We start from the raw sequence: 22,546 nt of genomic DNA on the forward strand, positions 1-22,546 counted from the left end.
CGACAATACTTGTCATAAATAAAATTAAAGGGATAGTGGGAAGGTCCATCACCATTTAAAAGTTCGTATATCGAGACTCTTAGTACCACTGAGTGCCCTTCTGCTTCTTTTACTATTGAAATAACTGGCCCGTTAGCAGGAATTTGATATTTTGATTCACTTGGTCATCTTTCTACTGGCTGGAAGCACTTTTAGAACATACATTTAATTTCCTTTGAACGACTTGTCTGAAGAATATTCTAAGAACGTAATCAGAAGTTAAGTCTCTAACTTGATAGGAAGGAATTCAAACGTGTAGAAGTATGGCTAAGTAGGTAGAATGAAGGGAGAACAAGTTGGAATTTGATATGAGTTTCATCTCTTTACAACTCAATATTCCCGCTCACGCTCGTTGTAAATCTAGCTCAAAAAGTATAGAATTTAAAGTTGCAAGCGGGCGACCTGGAGAATAATAGCTCGATATGCGTCACCTGGATGCGACATTCAAGACAGACGTGGAAATGCTGACCTTTTCAAGCGTTTGCAATTTGCAAAAATTTGCAAATGTTGAACTTGCAAATACGGAACCTACAATTCTTCCATTTTCTTTTCCCAGGCTCCTCATTTCTTTATTCCTTATCTTTCTCCTACGACAATTTCTGAGTCTATCATTGCCAGGCTTTTAGGACCCCTATATTTAGCGGATAAGTTTCTGTATTCGAAGGGAGAAAACACAGCCTGTTTCAACCAGTGACAGACTTTGGTAAAGATTCACCTTATTACTAAGGAGGAGGTGCAGATTGGAAAGAAATAGAGTTAGAAATGGCTGTGGAAGAAAGGAAAAATTGAAGGAACTTACTAGGAAGTTGAATTTAGCAAAGAAGGCAGCTAAGGATAACATGATGGCAAGCATAATATTGGCAGTCACACAAATATTAGTGAACGGAATGATATGTATGGGTATTTTAAGGCAGAAACAGGTTCCAAGAAAGACATTCCAGGGATAATTAATGAACAAGAGGAGTGTGTATATGAGGATCTTCAAAAGTCAGAAGTATTCACTCAGCAGTATGTAAAGATTGTTGGTTACAAGGATAATGTCCAGATAGAGAATGAGACTAATGCTAAAGAAGTATTAAAATTTACATATGATAACAATGATATTTACAATAAGACACAAACGTTGAAAACTCGACAAGCGGATGGAATTGATAAGATTTCTGTGGATATACTAAAGACAATGGGTTAGGATACAGTGCCATATCTGAAGTACTTATTTGATTATTTTTTGGTTGAAGGAGCTATAACAAATGAATGGAGAGTTGCTATAGTAGCCTCTGTGTATAAAGGAAAGGGTGATAGACATGAAGCCGAAAATTACAGGCCAGTAAGTTTGACATGCGTTGCATGTAAGCTTTGGGAAGGCATTCTTTCTGATTATATTAGACATGTTTGCGAAATTAATAACTGGTTCGATAGAAGGCAGTTCGGTTTTAGGAAAGATTATTCCACTGAAGCCCAACTAGTAGGATTCCAGCAAGATAGGCCTATAGCAGATATCTTGGATTCTGGAAGTCAAATGGACTGAATCGCGATTGACCTGTCTAAAGCATTTGATAGGGTGGATTATGGGAGAATACTGGCAAAAATGGACTAGACAAAAGAGTGACTGAATGGATTGCTATATCTCTAGAAAATAGATTTCAGCGAATTAGAGTAGGCGAAGCTTTATCTGACCCTGTAATAATTAAGAGGGGAATTCCTCAAGGCAGTATTATTAGACCTTTATGTTTTCTTATCTATATATATAAAATAACTTGTCCTGACTGACTGACTGACTGACTGACTGATTCATCATCGCCGAGCCAAAACTACTGGACATAAAGAGATGAAATTTTGGGGATATATTCATATTAAGACGTAGGTGCTCGCTAAGAGAGGATTTTTGGATATTCCTTCGCTAAGGGGGTGAAAACGGGGGTGAAATTTTAAAATGAGTTGCTCTATATCTCAAAAATTTTTAAAGTTTACAGATGTAAAAATTGGTATTTAGAATCTTCTTTAAAAATAAGGAAACACATATTTTTTTGTTTTCAGAAAATCCCAATAGGAGGGGTGAAAAAGGGTGAAAATGGGGAAAATGGGTTGAATGCCTTTAATCAGGATACCGGTACCTATATCTCAGAAACTGAAGATATTACAGACCTGAAAATTGGTACTTTTGATCTCTTTTAAAAATAAAGAAACACGTAATTTTTTGTTTTTGGAAAATCCAATTAATGGGAGGGTGAAAAGGGGGTGAATTTTTAAAATGAGTGAATCTATATCTCCAAACTTTTAAAGTTTGCAGATGTAAAAATTGGTATTTAGAACCTTCATTAAAAACAAAGGAACACGTATTTTTTTGTTTTCGGAAAATCGCAATAGGAGGAGTGAAAAGGGGCTAAAAAGTGGTTGAATGCCTTTAATGAGGCTACTTATATATCAGAAACTGAAGATATTACAGACCTGAAAATTGGTGTTTGGGATCTCCGTTAAAAATAAAGAAACACGTATTTTTTGTTTCTGGAAAATCCAATTTAGGGGGGGGTGTAAAGGGAGTAATATTTTAAAATGAGTGTATCTATCTCAAAATTTTTAAAGGTTATATATGTGAAAATTGGTATTTAGAATCTCCTTTAAAAATAAACACACGTATTTTTTCGTTTTTGGAAAATCCAAATATTGGGGGGTAAAAAGGGGAGAGGGTAAATTTTTTAAAATGAGTGTGTATACATCTTAAAACTTTAAAATTTACAGATGTAAAAATTGGTAGTTAGAATCTCCTCTAAAAATAAAGGAAAACGTATTTTTTGTTTCCTGTAAATCCCAATAGGAGGGTTGTAAAAGGGTGAAAAATGGGTTGAATGCCATTAATGAGGATATATGTATCTCAGAAACGAAAGATATTACAGAACTGAAAATTTGTATATGGGATCTCCTTTAAAAATAAAGAAACACGTATTTTTTAGTTTTGGAAAATCCAATTAATGGCGGTTAAATAGGAGTGACAAATTGGGTGAATTTTTGAAAGACTATATCTACAGAATATCTTGGAAACGTAAAATGTTACAGACGTAAAAAGTGGGTGTTTGGAATCTCCTGTAAATCTAAAGAAACATAGGTGATTTGTGTTTGGAAACTCCACTTAAGGGGAACTCAAAAGGGGTGAAATTTTAAAATGAGAATTTTTACAGTTTATCTCAAAAAACTTTACATGTTACAGAAGTGAAAAATGGTATTTTTTATCTCTATTAAACAAAAAGTAACGTGTATTTTTACCTTTCGTAAATACCACTTGGGTGGAGGAGGGGGGGGGGGTAAAAGTGACTGAAAATGGTGTTGAATTCTTTTAATTAGGCTACTGATATCTCAAAAATGAAGATGTTACAGACGTGAAATTTGATATTTAGAATCTGCTTTAAAAGTAAACAAACACGTACTGTCTGAAAATCCAATGAAGTTGGGGGGGGGGGTTAAAGAATTGAAAAATTAATTGAATTAATTGAATGAGAATACATACATCTAATAAAAACTAAAGTTGTTACAGACGTGAAAATTCGTATTTGGATCTCCTTTAAAAACAAAGAAAAACGCGTTTTGGGGGGAAACCATCTTGGAGGGCGGGAGTGTAAAGGAGTTGAATTCCTTTCATGAGGACACATAAATCAAAAACTGAAGAAGTTAGAGTCGTGATAATTGGTATTTAGAAGATCCTTTACTATTAAAGAAACAAGTATTTTTTGCGGGAAAATTCACTTATGGGGGGGAGTAGTGTGAAATGAAGTGAAAAAGTAAATTATTTTATGGGGATACTTATATCTCAAAACTGAAGGTAATAGACGTGAACATTGGTGTTTGAAATCTTCTTTAAACATAAGAAACAAGCCTTCTTTAAATTTTTTCTTTTTTTTTGGGGGGGGGGTGTGCCGGTAAATAAACTTAACGGCGGTGGGGTGTAGAAGGAGGTGAGACCAATTGATTTTACTGTTCTTAATGTACTTATAAGGATCCTCGGCAGCGCGCCGGCCTCTCACAGCTGGGTTCCGTGGTTCAAATCCCGTTCACTCCATGTGACATTCGTGCTGGACAAAACGGAGGCGGGACAGGTTTTTCTCCGGATACTCCGGTTTTCCTGTCATCATCCATTCCAGCAACACATAATAATAATAATAATAATAATAATAATAATAATAATAATAATAATAATAATAATAATAATAATAATAATAATGTTCCGAACTGTCGTCAAATGTGCGGACCGCGCTGGAAACGGCTCCTGGACGGGTAATGACTAAGAATGCAGTCCGGCCGCGGGTTCAGTGCCTTCTAGGCACCCAATATGACACCACGCCGGATCTCCTGAAGGATTTTATCCATATTAAAAAATGATTATAAGAAAAGATGGCAAAGATTTACAGACCCAACTGACCGGGAGGAATACCTGAGCCTAGCCCGGGAAGTACGAAATCCATTGCTGGAAAAGAAAATTGAAAAATGGGAGGAAACATGCCGTAATCTAATAGAAAACGAGTCAGATCGTGAATTTTGGTGGGTTCTCGCAGAAAACGAGTCAGACCGCGAATTTCGGCGGATTATATATCTAAAACAATAAGCATTCAATTATAAATTTCAGTATAATACCGTAGCGAAGCACGGGTATCTTGCTAGTGTGTATATATATATATAAATGATATGAGTAAACAAGTGGAATCAGAGGTAAGGCTTTTTGCGGATGATGTAATTCTGTATAGAGTAATAAATAAGTTACTAGATTGTGAGCAACTGCAACGTGACCTCGATAATGTTGTGAGATGGACAGCAGCCAATGGTATGTTGATAAACGGGGTTAAGAGTCAGGTTGTGAGTCTCACAAATAGGAAAAGTCCTATCAGTTTTAATTACTGCGTTGATGGGGTGAATGTTCCTTTTGGGGATCATTGTAAGTACCGAGGTGTTAATATAAGGAAAGATCTTCATTGAGGTAATCACATAAATGGGATTGTAAATAAAGGGTACAGACCTCTGCACATGGTTATGAGGGTGTTTGGGGTTGTAGTAAGGATGTAAAGGAGAAGGCATATAAGTCTATGGTAAGACTCCAACTAGAGTATGGTTCCAGTGTATGGGACCCTCACCAGGATTACCTGATTCAAGAACTGGAAAAAATCCAAAGAAAAGCAGCTCGATTTGTTCTGGGTGATTTCCGATGAAAGAGTAGCGTTACAAAAATGTTGCAAAGTTTGGGCTGGGAAGACTTGGGAGAAAGGAGACGGGCGAGCTGCTGGACTAAGTGGTATGTTTCGAGCTGTCAGTGGAGAGATGGCGTGGGATGACATTAGTAGACGAATAAGTTTGAGTGGTGTCTTTAAAAGTAGGAAAGATCACAATATGAACGTAAATTTGCAATTTAAGAGGGCAAATTGTTGAAAATATTCATTTATAGAAAGGGGAGTTAGGGATTGTAATAACTTACCAAGGGCGATGTTCAATAAATTTCCCGTTTCGTTGAAATCATTTGAGAAAAATCTAGGAAAACAACAGGTAGGGAATCTGCTACCTGGACGACTGGCCTAATTGCAGATCAGTATTGATTGATTGACTTTTCGATGACATTCGTATCCGGATAAAATGCAGGCTATTCATAAGAATAATAAATAATATTTTTAGTTTTACGTCCCACTAACTATACTTTTATGGTTTTTTTAGACCCTGAGGTGCCGAAATTTTATCCCTCAGGAGTTCTTTTACGTGTCGATAAATCTACCGATACGAGACTGACATATCTGAACACATTCAAATTGGTGCCAGCGGGCTGAGCCAGGATCGAACCTGCCATGTTAGGCTCGGAAGGCCAGCGCTTTAACGACTGGGCTACTCAGTCTGGCTCATCAGAATAATCTAGACCTATTTTGCTATTTATCGACTAGACGTGCTCCGTTGAGTTGTCCGTGGCGTAGGATGAACAATCGTTTAAGCCACGTGTTTATGGGAAGATTCCGCTTTGTGACCCGATATATCTGAGATGTGAGGCGTGTCTAGGCTCCTTCTGTGTGCGGCTCGGTGCCACTAGTACTACCGCTTCCAGGATATAGTTAGGCCTACAACACGAGACCGTTGCTTGCGGAATCTTGCACTTCTACATAAGTTATTTCCCCTTATAAATGAAGACATTTCAACCAACTCTTGAACGGTATAACTCTGCGTTTTGTCAAAATACACTCCCAATAAGGACTTCAATTGTAACTTATTTAAAAAAAATGAATTACATCTATTTATGTTTTCAAGTTTGTAAACTAATGTGTTGCGTTCAGATGACGAAGATGATATAAATAAAACAACTAACTCAGTTTTATAATCTCCTGGGGCATACTGCCCTTCTCAAAGGACAATGCAAAGAAGTCATCTCCGTACAGGCCATGAAGGCCCTTGGAGGGGTGGAAGATAGAAGCTTCCACTATCCGTAACCTCTGCACGTGATGGGGTAGAGGTTAGCTCTATGTCAGGCCGCCTTTGCCCCCAGGAATTAACCTTATACTCATTTTTGGTGTAGGCTGACTGAACCTCAGGGCCATGTGCACCTCCGGAAGTGGAAATCTCGTTTCTTGAATTTTACGACTTCCTGACGGGGATTCGAACCCACATCCTTCCGGGCGGCCTGAGCACGCTTTTACTACCTCGGCCAGGCAGCCCCTTTCTCAAAGGACATGAAGTTTAAAAATTTTGAGTCCCCTTCAAAAATTTAAACACTGAGTATTCCTTTGTATTTCAATTGTTGGAAATTAATTTTACGTGGTGTGATTTGTTTAATACTTTGCTGCATCTCGTCAAATCAGTCGGATAACTGTAAGCAAGATGGACGGTGGAGTTCAAGTAGTTCATTGTCATTCACCCAGACAATATTTCCCGCTAAACGAAATGCTTTTTAATGATGAAGTGATTGAAATAATGACTGCAAAAATTTGTTAAAACAGTTATATTCATGTATGCAATTCCAATGTATTCATTACATTGTGATAAATAAGTATTTGCTTTGAAAGGAACACTGTGTCTCGTTCTTGTATGAATCAAATTAGAAGGCAAATACAGTATTTCTGTTATTTTGGAAAATCAATGCCTTATTCCGACTAAATATTCACTTTTATAGCTTTCATTCTTCTTTGTCCCATTTCATATGAGGCAGGATATCCTAGTTGGAATTCGCCAATTCCTCCTGTATCGGGTTTCATTGGATTTAGTAGGGTTCCCGCAGGTCTTAACAGACATCTAACTGTTAGAAGAGATCTTCCTCGGCCTCTCGATTGAGTTCTTATTTCCTTTAATGTCGGAATGGTATGGTCTTCTTCTGGGATTCTCGTTATAGGACCGTAGCCTGCCCTCGGAAATTTTTTCTGCGATGAATCTGATTCGTTTCTTATTTTGCCCAATATGACTCCACCGGCTCACTTCGGCAGTTTCATCTCGGCAGCTTGTAACGTATTCACATGTTGCTTAATTACTGCCCAATGTCGCTGTTTTTCTAAACACAATTATATAGGGTTTACCCTTATTCTTACATGAATTCTTCTGCCGTACAATAATCAGCAAAGGTCTCTCACCCTGAGCTTAGTCGATGTGTGACGTATGGTCAATGGTTCCATCTTTGGGAGATGACTGATTCTACACATTTCAAATCTTCAACTTCTCCTCTATAGGCAATGAGCCAAAATATTTCCCGGGCCTGCGAACGTTAAAGCACGGACTACATATAGCCAAACACAATGGTACTATTTACAGTGCTGAGAAGAGAGATGAAGTCATAACATCAATCACACTGGTAGTATGTAGTGAGGAGTGATGAACAAACAGCTGTCAAATGAAACAGATAATAAACCAGCCGTAGAGAATGGTGATTGCGGTTTATTGTGGAGCTGAGAGTGCAAGGGATACTGCCATTTGGACTAAGTGTTTCCGTATGAAAATTCACTAGTGGCATGTTCCAGTTTGTTCTCTTAAATTCTATCACAACGGATGGAGAAAAAACGTTGGATAGTATCGCCGGAAGGTTTCTATAGGACGACTGGCTCTCTTGGAATAAATGTACTTCGGAAATACCCCTTCTGTAATATGCGTGTACTGTAGAATTAACGTCATATCCTATCTCTGTGTCAAAACTGATGCCATATATTAATCACACTCATATTCATAAAAAACAGATCAGTAGTATAATTGGATGGTTCTGCGGCCACCACCTCCTCCGGCTCTCGAGAGAGGCCTCCACCACCCGCAGGAAATTAGAATTTTGGCGGGAAATTTGAATTTTGGCGCGAGATTTGGATTTTTAAACAAAGCCACGTGCTTTTTGACAGCTGTCATCGACAACAACGCATCGCTAACCTCAGTGCTGCCATCTTGACGGGCCTAAACCTCAGTGGTACCAACTTAACCTAAATAGCGCGAGATTTGAATTGGTAAACAAAGCCACATGCTTTTTGACAGCCACGTGCTTTTTGACAGACAACAACGCATCGCTAACCTCAGTACTGCCATCTTGACCGGCCTAAACCTTAGTGGTACCAACTTAACCTAACTAGCGCGAGATTTGAATCGGTAAACAAATCCACGTTTTTTTTGACAGCCACGTGCTTTTTGACAGACAACAACGTATCGCAAACCTCAGTACTACCATCTTGACGGGCCTAAACCTTAGTGGTACCAACTTAGACTAACTAGCGCGAGATTTGAATCGGTAAACTAATCCGCGTGCTTCTTTGACAGGGTAAACAAATCCATGTGCTTTTTGATAGCCACGTGCTTTTTGACAGAAAACAACGTATCGCAAACCTCAGTGCTGCCATCTTGACGGGCCTAAACCTTAGTGCAACCAACTTAACCTCACTAGCGCGAGATTTGAATCGGTAAACAAATCCACGTGCTTTTTGACAGCTGTCATCCGCCATCTTTAAACTACAGAGCACAGTGCTGCCCTCTTTATAGCAGTAGCTGCAAATTCGTCACCTGTCACCCGCAGTGCTGCCATCTTAACGGGCCTAAACATTAGTGCTACCAACTTAACCTCACTAGCGAGAGATTTAAATCGATAAACAAATCCACGTGCTTTTTTGACAGCTGTCATCCGCCATCTTTAATCCGTAGAGCACAGTGCTGCCCTCTTTAGCTTCTTACCTTTGAAATGTGGTGGCGGATAATTTGAAAAATGCTTTTTTGACAGCAGCCATCTTTAATCCAGAGAACACCGTGCTGCCCTCTTTAGCTAGATACCTTTGAAATGTGGTGGCAGGCAATTCCACGTGACAGCAGCCATCTTTAATCAAGAGAGCACCGTGCTGCCCTCTTTGTGGTGGCGGCAAATTCCACGTGCTCTTGTTTGGAAACAAACTCACGTGCTTTTTTCTGACAGCTGTCATCCACCATCTTGCATCACAAACCTCAGTGCTGCACTCTTTAGCTAGATACCTTTGAAATGTGGTGGCGACAATTTAAAAAATTCTATGTGCTCTTGTTTGGAAACAAATCCACGTGCTTTTTTGACAGCTGTCATCCGCCATCTTTAATCCACAGAACACCGTGCTGCCCTCTTTATGACACGTAGTAGCGGGCAATTTGAAAAGTTCTGTTAGCTGTCATCCGCCATCTTTAATCAAGAGAGCACCGTGCTGCCATCTTTAGCTAGATACCTTTGAAATGTGGTGGCGGCAAATTGAAAAATTTCACGTGCTCTTGTTTAGTAAACAAACTCACGCGCTTTTTGTCAGCTGTCATCCGCCATCTTACATCGCAAACCTCAGTGCTACACTCTTTAGGTACATACCTTTGAAATATGGTGGCGGATAATTTAAAAAGAAAAATTCTACAGCAGCCATCTCTCGACGCTAATTGCACAAGATGGTGGCTATACATGACTCCTTAAAGGTGCTTATGCAAGATGGCCGCTATACATAGGTTCTTATGAGACTCCCTTGGGATGCTTGCGCAAGATGGCGGTTGCTCTTATGAGGCGGCTTAAGGGTCCTTGCACAAGATGGCTAGAGACGCCCTAAGGATGCTTGCGCAAGATGGCGGACGCAAGATGGCGGCTATACACGACTCTTTATGAGACGCTTTAAGGGTGCTTGCGCAAGATGTCTGCCGCTCTTATGAAGAAAGCTAGCTTAGAGGCTAACGTGTCGTGCTAGTTCGATTCATTAAATTTGGGGCTTAAATGCAAAATGTTAAATATCTCGAAAACGGTGCACCGTAGAGCAAAACGGACAAAATTTTTCTGCCGAATACCGAGGTTCGCAGTATGAGGAACATGAAAAACATAGTCTAATGATGAGATCGACGGTTCGGTTCCTACTTAGGCCCTTTGGCATTTGCTCTGTTTTAGCTTGTATTGAAGCGAGTCTTCGTAACATGATCAGGTCTAGCTATGGTAGAGAGTATAACGTACCGTGCTGGTTCGATTCATTAAATTTGGGGCTTAAATGCAAAATGTTAAATATCTCGAAAACGGTGCATCGTAGAGCAAAACGGACAAAAATTTTCCGCCTAATACCCTGGTTCGCAGTGTCAGGAACAAGAAAAAGATAGTCTAATGATGAGATCAACGGTTCGATTCCTACTTAAGCCCTTTGGCATTGGCAGCTATCTAATTCTACAAGATGATGGCTCCTCTTATGAGACACAAGATGGCTTGAGACGTCCTAGGGATGCTTACGCAAGATGGCGGATACAAAATGGTGACTATACATAGCTCCTTATGAGATAGCCTAGGGGTGCTCGCACAAGATGGCGGCTACTCTTATGAAGAAAGCTAGCTTAAAGGCTACTGAGCAAGATAACGGCTGCTGTTATGCATGCATTGGAGGGCAATTTGAAATTCTATGTGCTTAAGCAACATAGCACCCTGCTGCCCTCTTTAGCTGAAATGTGGTGGCGGATAATTTGAAAAATTCTTTTGACAGTTGTCATCTTTAAACAATGGCGACTATACATAGGCTGTTAAGGCCTTATCATTCTCTACCTCCTCCTCCTCCTCCTCCTCCTCCTCCTCCGCCTCTTATGTCAAGGCATAGCTTTATATTGAACAAGTTTAAACCTGCATCGCGAAAGCAAGCGCGTGCAGCGATAACATTATTGTGCATGTTTAGACTTGCGAAACACAGTAAGTAAACTCGTGTCCTCATCCTGAGGTGGTGCAGCTCTTTTCAGGTACACCCTCATTGGAGGTGAGCTGTATGTACCATTTCAACCACATACCAGCCCTCCTGCCATTCCTTAATTTCTGGCAGTATCGGGAATCGAACCCAGGCCCCCGAGGACGGCAGCTAACAACACTAACCGTTACGCTACGGAGGCGGACTTGCGAAACATAAGACGAGTAGAATCAAACGCTGTACTCGATACAACATGTGACCAGAACATTGATTGATGTGTTCAGAACACGAAATAAGTGATCAAGACTAGAATCGAACACTGTACTGAATACATCATGTGTTTAGAACATGTCAGGGGATACCCTTGTTCTAAGAAGATCAGATTGAAACATAACAAGACTAGAATCGAACACTGTAATCGATGTTGTTAACTTCAACATGTGATCAGAACATTGATTGATGTGTTCAGAACACAAAATAAGTGATCAAGACTAGAATCGAACACTGTACTCGATACAACATGTGATCAGAACATTGACTGATGTGTTCATACTCTTCTTATGTTTCGCAAGTCTAAACATGCACAATAATGTTATCGCTGCACGCGCTTGCCTTCGCGATGCAGGTTTAAATTTGTTCGATATAAAGCTATGCCTTGACATAAGAGGCGGAGGAGGAGGAGGAGGAGGCGGAAGAGGAGGAGGAGGAGGAGGTAGAGAATGATAAGGCCTTAACAGCCTATGTATAGTCGCCATTGTTTAAAGATGACAACTGTCAAAAGAATTTTTCAAATTATCCGCCACCACATTTCAGCTAAAGAGGGCAGCAGGGTGCTCTGTTGCTTAAGCACATAGAATTTCAAATTGCCCTCCACTGCATGCATAACAGCAGCCGTTATCTTGCGCAGTAGCCTCTAAGCTAGCTTTCTTCATAAGAGTAGCCGCCATCTTGTGCGAGCACCCCTAGGCTGTCTCATAAGGAGCTATGTATAGTCACCATTTTGTGTCCGCCATCTTGCGTAAGCATCCTTAGGACGTCTCAAGACGTCTTGTGTCTCATAAGAACAGCCACCATCTTGTAGAATTAGATAGCTGCCAATGCCAAAGGGCTTAAGTAGGAATCGAACCGTTGATCTCATCATTAGACTATCTTTTTCTTGTTCCTGACACTACGAACCAGGGTATTAGGCGGAAAACTTTTGTCCGTTTTGCTCTACGATGCACCGTTTTCGAGATATTTAACATTTTGCATTTAAGCCCCAAATTTAATGAATCGAACCAGCACGGTACGTTATACTCTCTACCATAGCTAGACCTGATCATGTTACGAAGACTCGCTTCAATACAAGCTAAAACAGAGCAAATGCCAAAGGGCCTAAGTAGGAACCGAACCGTCGATCTCATCATTAGACTATGTTTTTCATGTTCCTCATACTGCGAACCTCGGTATTCGGCAGAAAAATTTTGTCCGCTTTGCTCTACGTTGCACCGTTTTCGAGATATTTAACATTTTGCATTTAAGCCCCAAATTTAATGAATCGAACTAGCACAACACGTTAGCCTCTAAGCTAGCTTTCTTCATAAGAGCGGCAGACATCTTGCGCAAGCACCCTTGAAACGTCTCATAAAGAGTCGTGTATAGCCGCCATCTTGCGTCCGCCATCTTGCGCAAGCATCCTTAGGGCGTCTCTAACCATCTTGTGCAAGGACCCTTAAGCCGCCTCATAAGAGCAACCGCCATCTTGCGCAAGCATCCCAAGGGAGTCTCATAAGAACCTATGTATAGCGGCCATCTTGCATAAGCACCTTTAAGGAGTCATGTATAGCCACCATCTTGTGCAATTAACGTCGAGAGATGGCTGCTGTAGAATTTTTCTTTTTAAATTATCCGCCACCATATTTCAAAGGTATGTACCTAAAGAGTGTAGCACTGAGGTTTGCGATGTAAGATGGCGGATGACAGCTGACAAAAAGCGCGTGAGTTTGTTTACTAAACAAGAGCACGTGAAATTTTTCAATTTGCCGCCACCACATTTCAAAGGTATCTAGCTAAAGATGGCAGCACGGTGCTCTCTTGATTAAAGATGGCGGATGACAGCTAACAGAACTTTTCAAATTGCCCGCTACTACGTGTCATAAAGAGGGCAGCACGGTGTTCTGTGGATTAAAGATGGCGGATGACAGCTGTCAAAAAGCACGTGGATTTGTTTACCGATTCAAATCTCGCGCTAGTTAGGCTAAGTTGGTACCACTAAGGTTTAGGCCCGTGAAGATGGTAGTACTGAGGTTTGCGATACGTTGTTGTCTGTCAAAAAAAGCACGTGGCTGTCAAAAAGCACGTGGATTTGTTTACCGATTCAAATCTCGCGCTAGTTAGGTTAAGTTGGTAGCACTAAGGTTTAGGCCCGTCAAGATGGCAGCACTGAGGTTTGCGATACGTTGTTGTCTGTCAAAAAGCACATGGATTTGTTTACCCTGTCAAAAAAGCACGTGGATTTGTTCACCGATTCAAATCTCGCGCTAGTTAGGCTAAGTTGGTACCGCTGAGGTTTAGGCCCGTCAAGATGGCAGCAGTGAGGTTAGCGATGCGTTGTTGTCGATGACAGCTGTCAAAAAGCACGTGGCTTTGTTTACAAATCCAAATCTCGCGCCAAAATTCAAATTTCCCGCCAAAATTCAAATTTCCCGCCAAAATTCAAATTTCCCGCGGGTGGTGGAGGCCTCTCCCGAGAGCCGGAGTAGGTGGTGGCCGCAGAACCATCCAATTATACTACTCAGATCACATTGAAAGAGTAGAGATAGGAAGTTCATATTCACAGGACATTTGCACTAGTATGTTCTGAAGAAATGATTAGCATTGGATTGTCGGCCTTCAGGTTCAAGGTCCACATCGATATCTCGGCGCACCACTGGTAAAATGTGCCTGCGGCTCTCGTTGTCGCTATGAACCGAATGGAATGGAACAATGTGACTTGAGCAGACTTGTAGGATGCCTCGAAGACGTATGTCAGAACCGCACCATCAAATGAATGAGTTTGAAAGATGGTGAATTATTGGTATGAGAGAACGTGATGCATCCATCCGAGAAATTGCTGTTCGTGTGGGACGAAATGTGTCAGCAGTGTAACGGGTGTGTAAAGAAAAGTTCACAGAAAGCAGTAGAACACGACGAGATAGGTCTGGTCGTACCATTCAGACCACTCCCGAAAAGATCTACACCTCATCCGGATGGCATTGCAGGACATATCTGCGTCCTCCTCGGCTCTGGCGCAACAGTGGAACGGTGTAACACATCGTACACTTTCAGGACTGACAGTCCGTCGCCGTTTATTACGGCCTGGGTTACCGGCGCGTCGTCCACTTCTCCACCTACCTTTGACTAATTTGCATAAACATGCTAGACTGCAATAGTGTATGGAAGGACATCACGGGCGATAGGAATGGCAGCAGATAGTGTTTACGGATGAATCCAGGTTCTGTTTGTTTGAAAATGATGGCCGCATTTCGGATCGCCGCACACAGGGGGAGAGGAATCCCACTGACTGCATTCGCACGAGACATACAGCGCCAACTCAAGGCCTTATGGCATGGGGTGCTATTGGGTACAACGGCAAATCACAGTTGGTGCGTGTCTCTGGCACTGAGACCATTTTGACCTACGTAAATGACATCCTGCGACACGTAGCCATACCCTGTCTGCAAGACACCCCAGACGCCACATTTCAGCAGGACAATGCGCGACCATATGTTGCTGCACGAACACGTGTCTTCTTGTTGTCACAGGATGTCAGACTGTTGCCCTGGCCCGCCCGATCACCTGACTTGTTACCAATCGAATATGTGCGCGATATGGTGAAACAACAGGTGCGGCGATGTTACACAATGTCAACCACTAAAGATGAACTGTGGAACCAGGTGAATGCAGCATGGATGGCTATACCTCAGGAAGCCATTCACGCCTTATAAGTGTCGATGCCATCACGCATAGAACAAGTTATCAATGCCCATGGAGGACCCAGTGCCTACTAGGCAACAGGAAACATGCTGAACCCTGATGACTGTAATGAGATTCGTTTCTGCAGAACATACTAATGAACATGTCCTGTGAAAATGAATTTCCTATCTCTAGTCTTTCAAGGTGTTCTGTTTTTGTTATGAACATGAGTGTAATCTTATATATACAAATTCGTAACAACCATGTGTATGCACATTAACTGTTGTGGCGAAATTTCCATTCAGGTATGTGTTTCAGGTGCATATGTTCTAGCTTTGGTGTCAGTTTGTCTGTTTGTTCGTCTGAGTTCATATAACTTCAAAATTACTGGATATATTTCACCCACATATTTAGAATACACCCGTCCTTGGACAGGTTTTAGGGCCAATATTGTTTCTAAATCCATGAACTGACCGGGTGTTTATACGAAACCGAAACCGTGATTTTGCACTCCCACAAAGTATACACAACTAAGTTTAATGGAAATCCGCTGGCCTTAATAGAAATCAATTTCCAAACATTTTTTCCCATGTGCATCATCTTGATACGAGCATTAATAGGTGAGATATCATTCACGGACCGTTTATTTTTTCAGTACAAGTCCCAGCAGATTTAACTCAAGAACGGGTGAGTGTAAAGCGTATTTCTTATAACTTGAGAACTACTGGATTCTTTTTCTTTTCTACGGGCTTCACGTCGCACCGACTCAGATAGGTCTTATGGCGACGATGGGATAGGAAAGGCCTAGGAATGGGAAGGAAGCGGCCGTGGCCTTAATTAAGGTACAGCCCCAGCATTTGCCTGGTGTGAAAATGGGAAACCACGGAAAGCCATCTTCAGGGCTGCCGACAGTCGGATTCGAACCCACGATCTCCCGAATGCAAGCTCACAGCCGCGCGCCTCTACGCGCACGGCCAACTCGCCAGGTAGGAGATATTTCAACCAAACTTCATAATTAACATCCCCCTGTCCAAAGGTAGGCTTTAGGTCCATCCCATGTCAAATTCGCGGAACGGACTGGGGGTTTATAGGGAACCGATTTAGTGATTTTACTCTCCCACAATCAATGGCATGCAACCGAGGGATAGTGGGTTCGAATCCCATTGTCGGCAGCCCTGAAGATGGTTTTCCGTGGTTTCCCATTTTTCACACCAGGCAAACGCTGGGACTGTACCTTAATTAAGGCCACGGCCGCTTCCTTCCAACTCGTAGACCTTTCCTCTCCCTTCATCGCCATAAGACCTATCTATGTCGGTGCGACGTAAAGCCCCTAGCAATAAATGCAAGACCAACATGTCTGGAAATCGACCAACCATGATGGAAATCCATTTTTAAATCTTTATTCTCATGGGCATTTTTTCTATAGGAGGATTAATAAGTCATGAACGGTCGGTTTTGTCCAGAGGACATAGCCCAGAAGGAGTTGTACGTGGAGCAGTTTCCTTATCTATATAAATCTATATAAATATAATCGTAACGACCGTGTGTCTTCACGTTGAATATTTGGGTGAAATGTTCATTCAGTTATCCGTTTCAGGTGTAATAATGACTATCTGCATATTTTTTAGCTTTGGGATCTTTTTCTGTTTGTTTGACTGTTTGATTGTCTGAGTTCTTATAACTTGAACCCTACTACATATATTTCTACCAAACTTCATATTTAGAATCCACCTGTCCTTGGGTGGATTTTTGGGTCAATACTTTTTCTAAACCCCTGAACTGACTGGGGGTTTATACGAAACCGAAACCGTCATTTTGCACTCCCACAAAATATACACAAGCAAACTTCATGGAGATCTACCTGCCTTATTGGAAATCAATTTCTAAACTTTTTCTCTCATGTGCATAATTTCTATACGAAGATTAATACGTGAGATATCAATAACGGACCGTTTTTCAGTACAAGTCCCACCAGACTTAAGAGCGGGTGTGTGTAAAGCTTATTTCTTATAACTTGAAAACTACTGGAGATATTTTAACCAAACTGTATATTTAGGTTTTTAGGTCCATACTATGTCAAATTTCCGGAATGGACTGGGGGTTTGTTGGGACCTGAAACATTGATTTTCCTCTCCCACATTGTACACAAGACCAACCTGACTGGTAATCGACCAACCTTGATTGAAATCCATTTCTAAAATTTTTCCTCTAGCTGCAATATTGGAATTTAGCAAAATTGTATGGCTTAGCCTGTAAGGGACGGGAAGTTTCCAAGATATTTAAATATTTCACTTTTTACCCCCGAAATATATCGAAATATCGAGGCAATTTTAACGTCGGTCCTGACCTTCGTTTCGATGTATTTCGCGGCTAAACAGTAAGTGGTATCACAGAATGGGTGGCACAATCTCGGTTCGATTTGGTGTGATCTACAATTTTGGTCCTATGACGTATTGTCGTGACAGACAGTATAGCACATCATCAAAGAATGCAGGACTAGAAAATACAATGGCACTGCTAGTGACCCCCGAAAAATATATCGAAATATCGAGGCAATTTTAACGTCTGTTGTGTAGCGCCACATTCACACTCAGGCGTCTGTATCCTGTTCTACTTGTAGTGGAAGGCTGCACAGTTCCCGTGGTTTGTTCGGATCCTGTTCAGTGCGGACCATAGTCTACGAGTGAGGTTGAAACCAGGTGGCGGCGTCTTCTTCACAGAAGACATTGATGGGCAGTATTTGTCGTTGAGTCTCTTCTGCCATTCAGCGGATTTTGGTCGTTGCTGTTCCACAAGTTCATGGCATCTTTAGTTGGTGGTTTTCTCGAACGAAGACGATTAATATTCGCATCACCGATGTCATTATGTATCAGGAGTTCTGGGTTATTCACTATTTTACTGAATTCTCTTAGGAGAGCATCTTTACGTCTGAGATCTGGAGGAGGGATATGACTTAACACTGGTAGCCTCTGGGTGGCAGTAGATTTGAATGTGCCAGTGATGAGACGCATTGTAGTGTTCAGCCGGGTATCTATGATGTATGTGTGGGCACTACATAGCCAAACAGCAGCGCAGTATTCAGCTGTCGAGTACACCAAACCTAAAGCTGAACATCTCAGCGTTGCAGCTGTAGATCCCCAAGTTGTTCCATACAGCTCGTGATTTATGTTGTTGCGAGTTCTTACTTCGGCAGAGACGTTCAGAAGATGTTATTTATAAGACAGTGTTCTATCCAGTGTGACTCCTAGGCCAGTTCAACTTTCTCTCATCCATAGGCCCCATTAATATTGATAGCTCCCCATCGATTTCCATTTCGTTCGCCAAGTTATTTCCAAGGAGTCCCTCGCCTGTCAAATTGGAGTCGGAAGCTTGCTTAAAATGTTCTGAGCTCGGTAAATTCATGAAGCAGGATGCTTCCCTAATTACACATAGTCCAAATGAGGGTCTCTCTTCTAACGGGTTAGGGACCACTGGTGGATTTATAGCCCTAGTCGCCTGAGCACAAGGAAGGCCATGACTCAGAATAGATGCCCACTCCCATTCCGTAGCATCTGGCATCCAGACTCTCAGGACCACTTACTAGGCCATTTAGCCGTTGCCCATGGTTCACGAACTAGGACGTGACTACAGTAACTTACGTCATGAAATAGCAATAAATAAATGTCCGACTCGTTGGCTGAATGGTCAGCGTACTGACCTTCGGTTCAGAGGGTCCCGGGTTCGATTCCCAGCCGGGTCGGGGACTTTTGACCTTCATTGGTTGATTCCAATGGCCCGGGGGCTGGGTGTTTGCGCTGTCCCCAACATCCCTGCAACTCACACACCACACATATCACTATCCTTCACCACAACAACACGCAGTTACCTATACATGGCAGATGCCGCCCACCCTCATTGGAGGGTCTGCCTTACAAGGGCTGCACTCGGCTAGAAATAGCCACACGAAATTATTATTATAATAAATAAATAAATAAATAAATAAATAAATAAATAAATAAATAAATAAATAAAACAAATTAACGTGTAGCTCCTAGAAATCATAACTCTATAAATCGTACCATTTATCATAGAGTATTTACGGTTACAGTCGAGCGAGCTAATATTCCTAGCTGCTGGAAGGTGAAGGGACACTGTACGTCAACAGCTCGTGTGTCATATGTAGTGTAGTTTTTAGTCGGATGCAGCAGTTCAGCTGGCAAATTAAGCTCGTTTAAATACATTCCTTTCTATCGAGAATATTGTCCGCCTTCGTAGCGTAACGGGGGCCCGGGTTCGATTCCCGGTACTGCCAGAAATTTAAGAATGGCAGGAGGGCTGGTATGTGGTTGAAATGGCACATGCAGCTCACCTCCAATGGGGGTTGTGCCTAAAATGAGCTGCACCACCTCAGGATGAGGACACGAGTTTAGTCTGACTCGTTGGCTGAATGGTCAGCGTACTGGCCTTCGGTTCAGAGGGTCCCGGGTTCGATTCCCGGCCGGGTCGGGGATTTTAACCTTAATTGGTTAATTCCAATGGCCCGGGGGCTGGGAGTGTCCGCAACATCCCTGTAACTCACACACCACACATAACACTATCCTCCACCACAGTAACACGCAGTTACCTACACATGGCAGATGCCGCCCTCTCTCATCGGAGGGTCTGCCTTACAAGGGCTGCACTCGGCTAGAAATAGCCACACGAAATTAAAAATCGAGAATATTAATTCAATTTTCAAAATAATCACATAACTGAGTTTATAATGACTGTAACTTTAAGGCTAGGGGCCAGCAGGATATAACACACCTGAAGAGAAAAAACTGTAGGATGTTTTGCTATCTTGGATTGTACTGAGTTCTGCTACAGAATGACCTTTAGGTAGTTGCAAAGTAACAGAGCAATAAAATAGTCAATTATTATGTGTTTAATTTTGTTAAAACATTGTTAGAATATCTTTTAGTTATTTTTTTTACAATTTGATTTACCTCGCACCGACACAGATAGGTCATATGGCAACGATGGGTTAAGAAAGGGCTATGAGTGGGAAAGAAGCGGCCAGCGCCTTAATTAGGGTAGAGTCCCAGCATTTTACTGGCGTGAAAATGAGAAACCTCGTAAACTGTCTTCAGGGCTGCCGACAGCGAGACTCGAACCCACTGTCTCCCGAATTCAAGCTAACAGCTACGCTACCCAATCCGCACGACCCACTCGCTCGGTTCGTGTTAGTTCACCCTTGAAATGTAATTAAAAGGACATCACTCTGTACACATTTTAAACCACTTTAGAAAGTTATAACAACATCAAATCATGCATTTTATCAATTGATACGGTTACATTATTACTGTGAAATAAATATACTGAGATAATATTCACTAGTAACCGCTAGTGTAATGAAACTGTTTTTTCGTTTTCCACAAAATTTTCCCCTTGTGACATGCATGCCTGTTCAACTAATCACCAGCCGGGCGAAGTTGCTCGGACGGTTGAGGCGCTGGCCTTCTGACCTCAACTTGGTTGGTTCGATCCTGGCTCAGTCCGGTGGTATTTGAAGGTGCTCAAATACGTCAACCTCTAGTTGGTAGATTTACTAGCACGTAAAAGCACTCCTGCGGGACAATATTCCGGGACACTGGCGTCTCCGAAATCCGTCAGAAGTAAAAGATGGGGTTAGGAGATTTGAAAGAAGAAGGAGATGGGTAAACGGTGATGTGTTTATGAGGTAGTTATGTAGGAGAATTGGCCTCTTGGGTAGGTTTTACCCTCGAACTCAGCGAGGGATCTCACCTTTGCAGTGTCCTGGAGCAGCAGAGTTTGGGACGGGGGATACAACTGGGAAGGAGGGTCAATACCTCGATCGGGCGGCCTCACCTCCTATGCTGAACAGGGGACTTGTAAGGGGATGGGAAGATTGGAAGGGCAGGCATAGAAGAGGGAAGGAAGCGGCCGTGGCCTGAAGTTAGGTACCATCCCGGCATTTCTGGAGGAGAAGTGGGAAACCACGAAAAACCACTTCGAGGATGGCTGAGTTGGGAATCGAACACACCTCTACTCAGTTGACCTCCTTAGTGGACCCACAACCAGCCCTCGTACCACTTTTCAAATTTCGTGGCAGAGCCGGGAATCGAACCCAGTCCTCCGGGGGTGGCAGCTAATCACCACTACACCACAGAGGCGGATTTCTAAAATTATTATTATTATTATTATTATTATTATTATTATTATTATTATTATTATTATTATTATTATTATTATTATTATTATTAGCTAATATACCCGTGCTTTGCTAAGGAATTCTACATTCTTTACAGATTCTAGGTGAGGTAGTGTACACGTTGTGACCAAGATTGTATTAAATTGCTGTAGCTCTTATTATTATCATCCGAGAAACACGACGGGGAAGTCACCAAACGTCTTTCCTCATATGGGGCGTAGGTTCGAAAATTTTCATTGTAATGGTCGGCGCGTTTGCCTACCATCAGTCACATTCAGGTTGGGGAGTTTTCAATATAATGGCTGATACTGATTCTCCACCTGTCTTTTTACATCCTCAGAAAGATTGTCTTAGTGGTTTTCCCAACTGAAATGAACATAGGTCATTACAATGACGTCGGTAGGAATGGCACGATTAAAAGCAATGCTTTCATATGAAATACTCGATCAAACGAAAAACACACATTTGCTCACTTTTAACGAACAGTAGTATGCTGCCTATTTAACAGTCCAAGTTCCAGAGCTGGAATGACCAAGCCGAAGACAGCCGTGATCCGTGAACTCTCTTTGTCTTTTCTTCCGCAGGGGGAGGGGTCGAATCGTGGAGTGTTCCAAGGCAAAAACTATGCCCTTTTACTAATCTGTTTCCTACGATTACCCGATGAGTCGAAAAATCTCAATTCACTACACTGGCGGCGGAAAAATCTGACCTGGAGGCAAATTTTTCCTCCAAGCCATAAGAGAAATCCTCTCTTCACTGCTAATTTGGAATAAAATGAATGTAGAATTGAATAAAAGTGAAGAGAAAAGCTTTTCCCAAGAAACGGCTCTTTTCAGGGTTGAATTTTGAATTATATAGTGAATTGTGGTGCTATAATTTGGAATAGGCCTCAATTATAATTCTAGACCAGGTCATACTACCTAGGACCTAGGGACCTTGGCTAAGGGAGGTGCAGTTCTTCAGTGCTTTATTAAGACATAGTGCACCCATCGGATGAGTCTGATTGGCAAAAATTTTAATAATTGTATTTGATAATTAATAGTAATAGCCAGCGTTTTAAACAAAGGGGCAGTATTAGAAATTTCCGGTAGCCAGTGCGTGTGAACGAAGCCTTGATAGGAACCCACGCTTCTTTATCTGCTAAAAATAAATTACTGGGACACCTGTTATTGCGTCATCTTTTGGAACTGCGTAATAGGAGTGGAAAAGTACTGGCAGGAGTGACTGAGATGGAGAATCGTGGTCTTAGCTACCCGAATCCCCTTAT

The sequence above is a fragment of the Anabrus simplex genome, chromosome 3 (genome assembly GCF_040414725.1).
Source record: "Anabrus simplex isolate iqAnaSimp1 chromosome 3, ASM4041472v1, whole genome shotgun sequence".
Taxonomy (NCBI): Eukaryota; Metazoa; Arthropoda; class Insecta; order Orthoptera; family Tettigoniidae; genus Anabrus; species Anabrus simplex.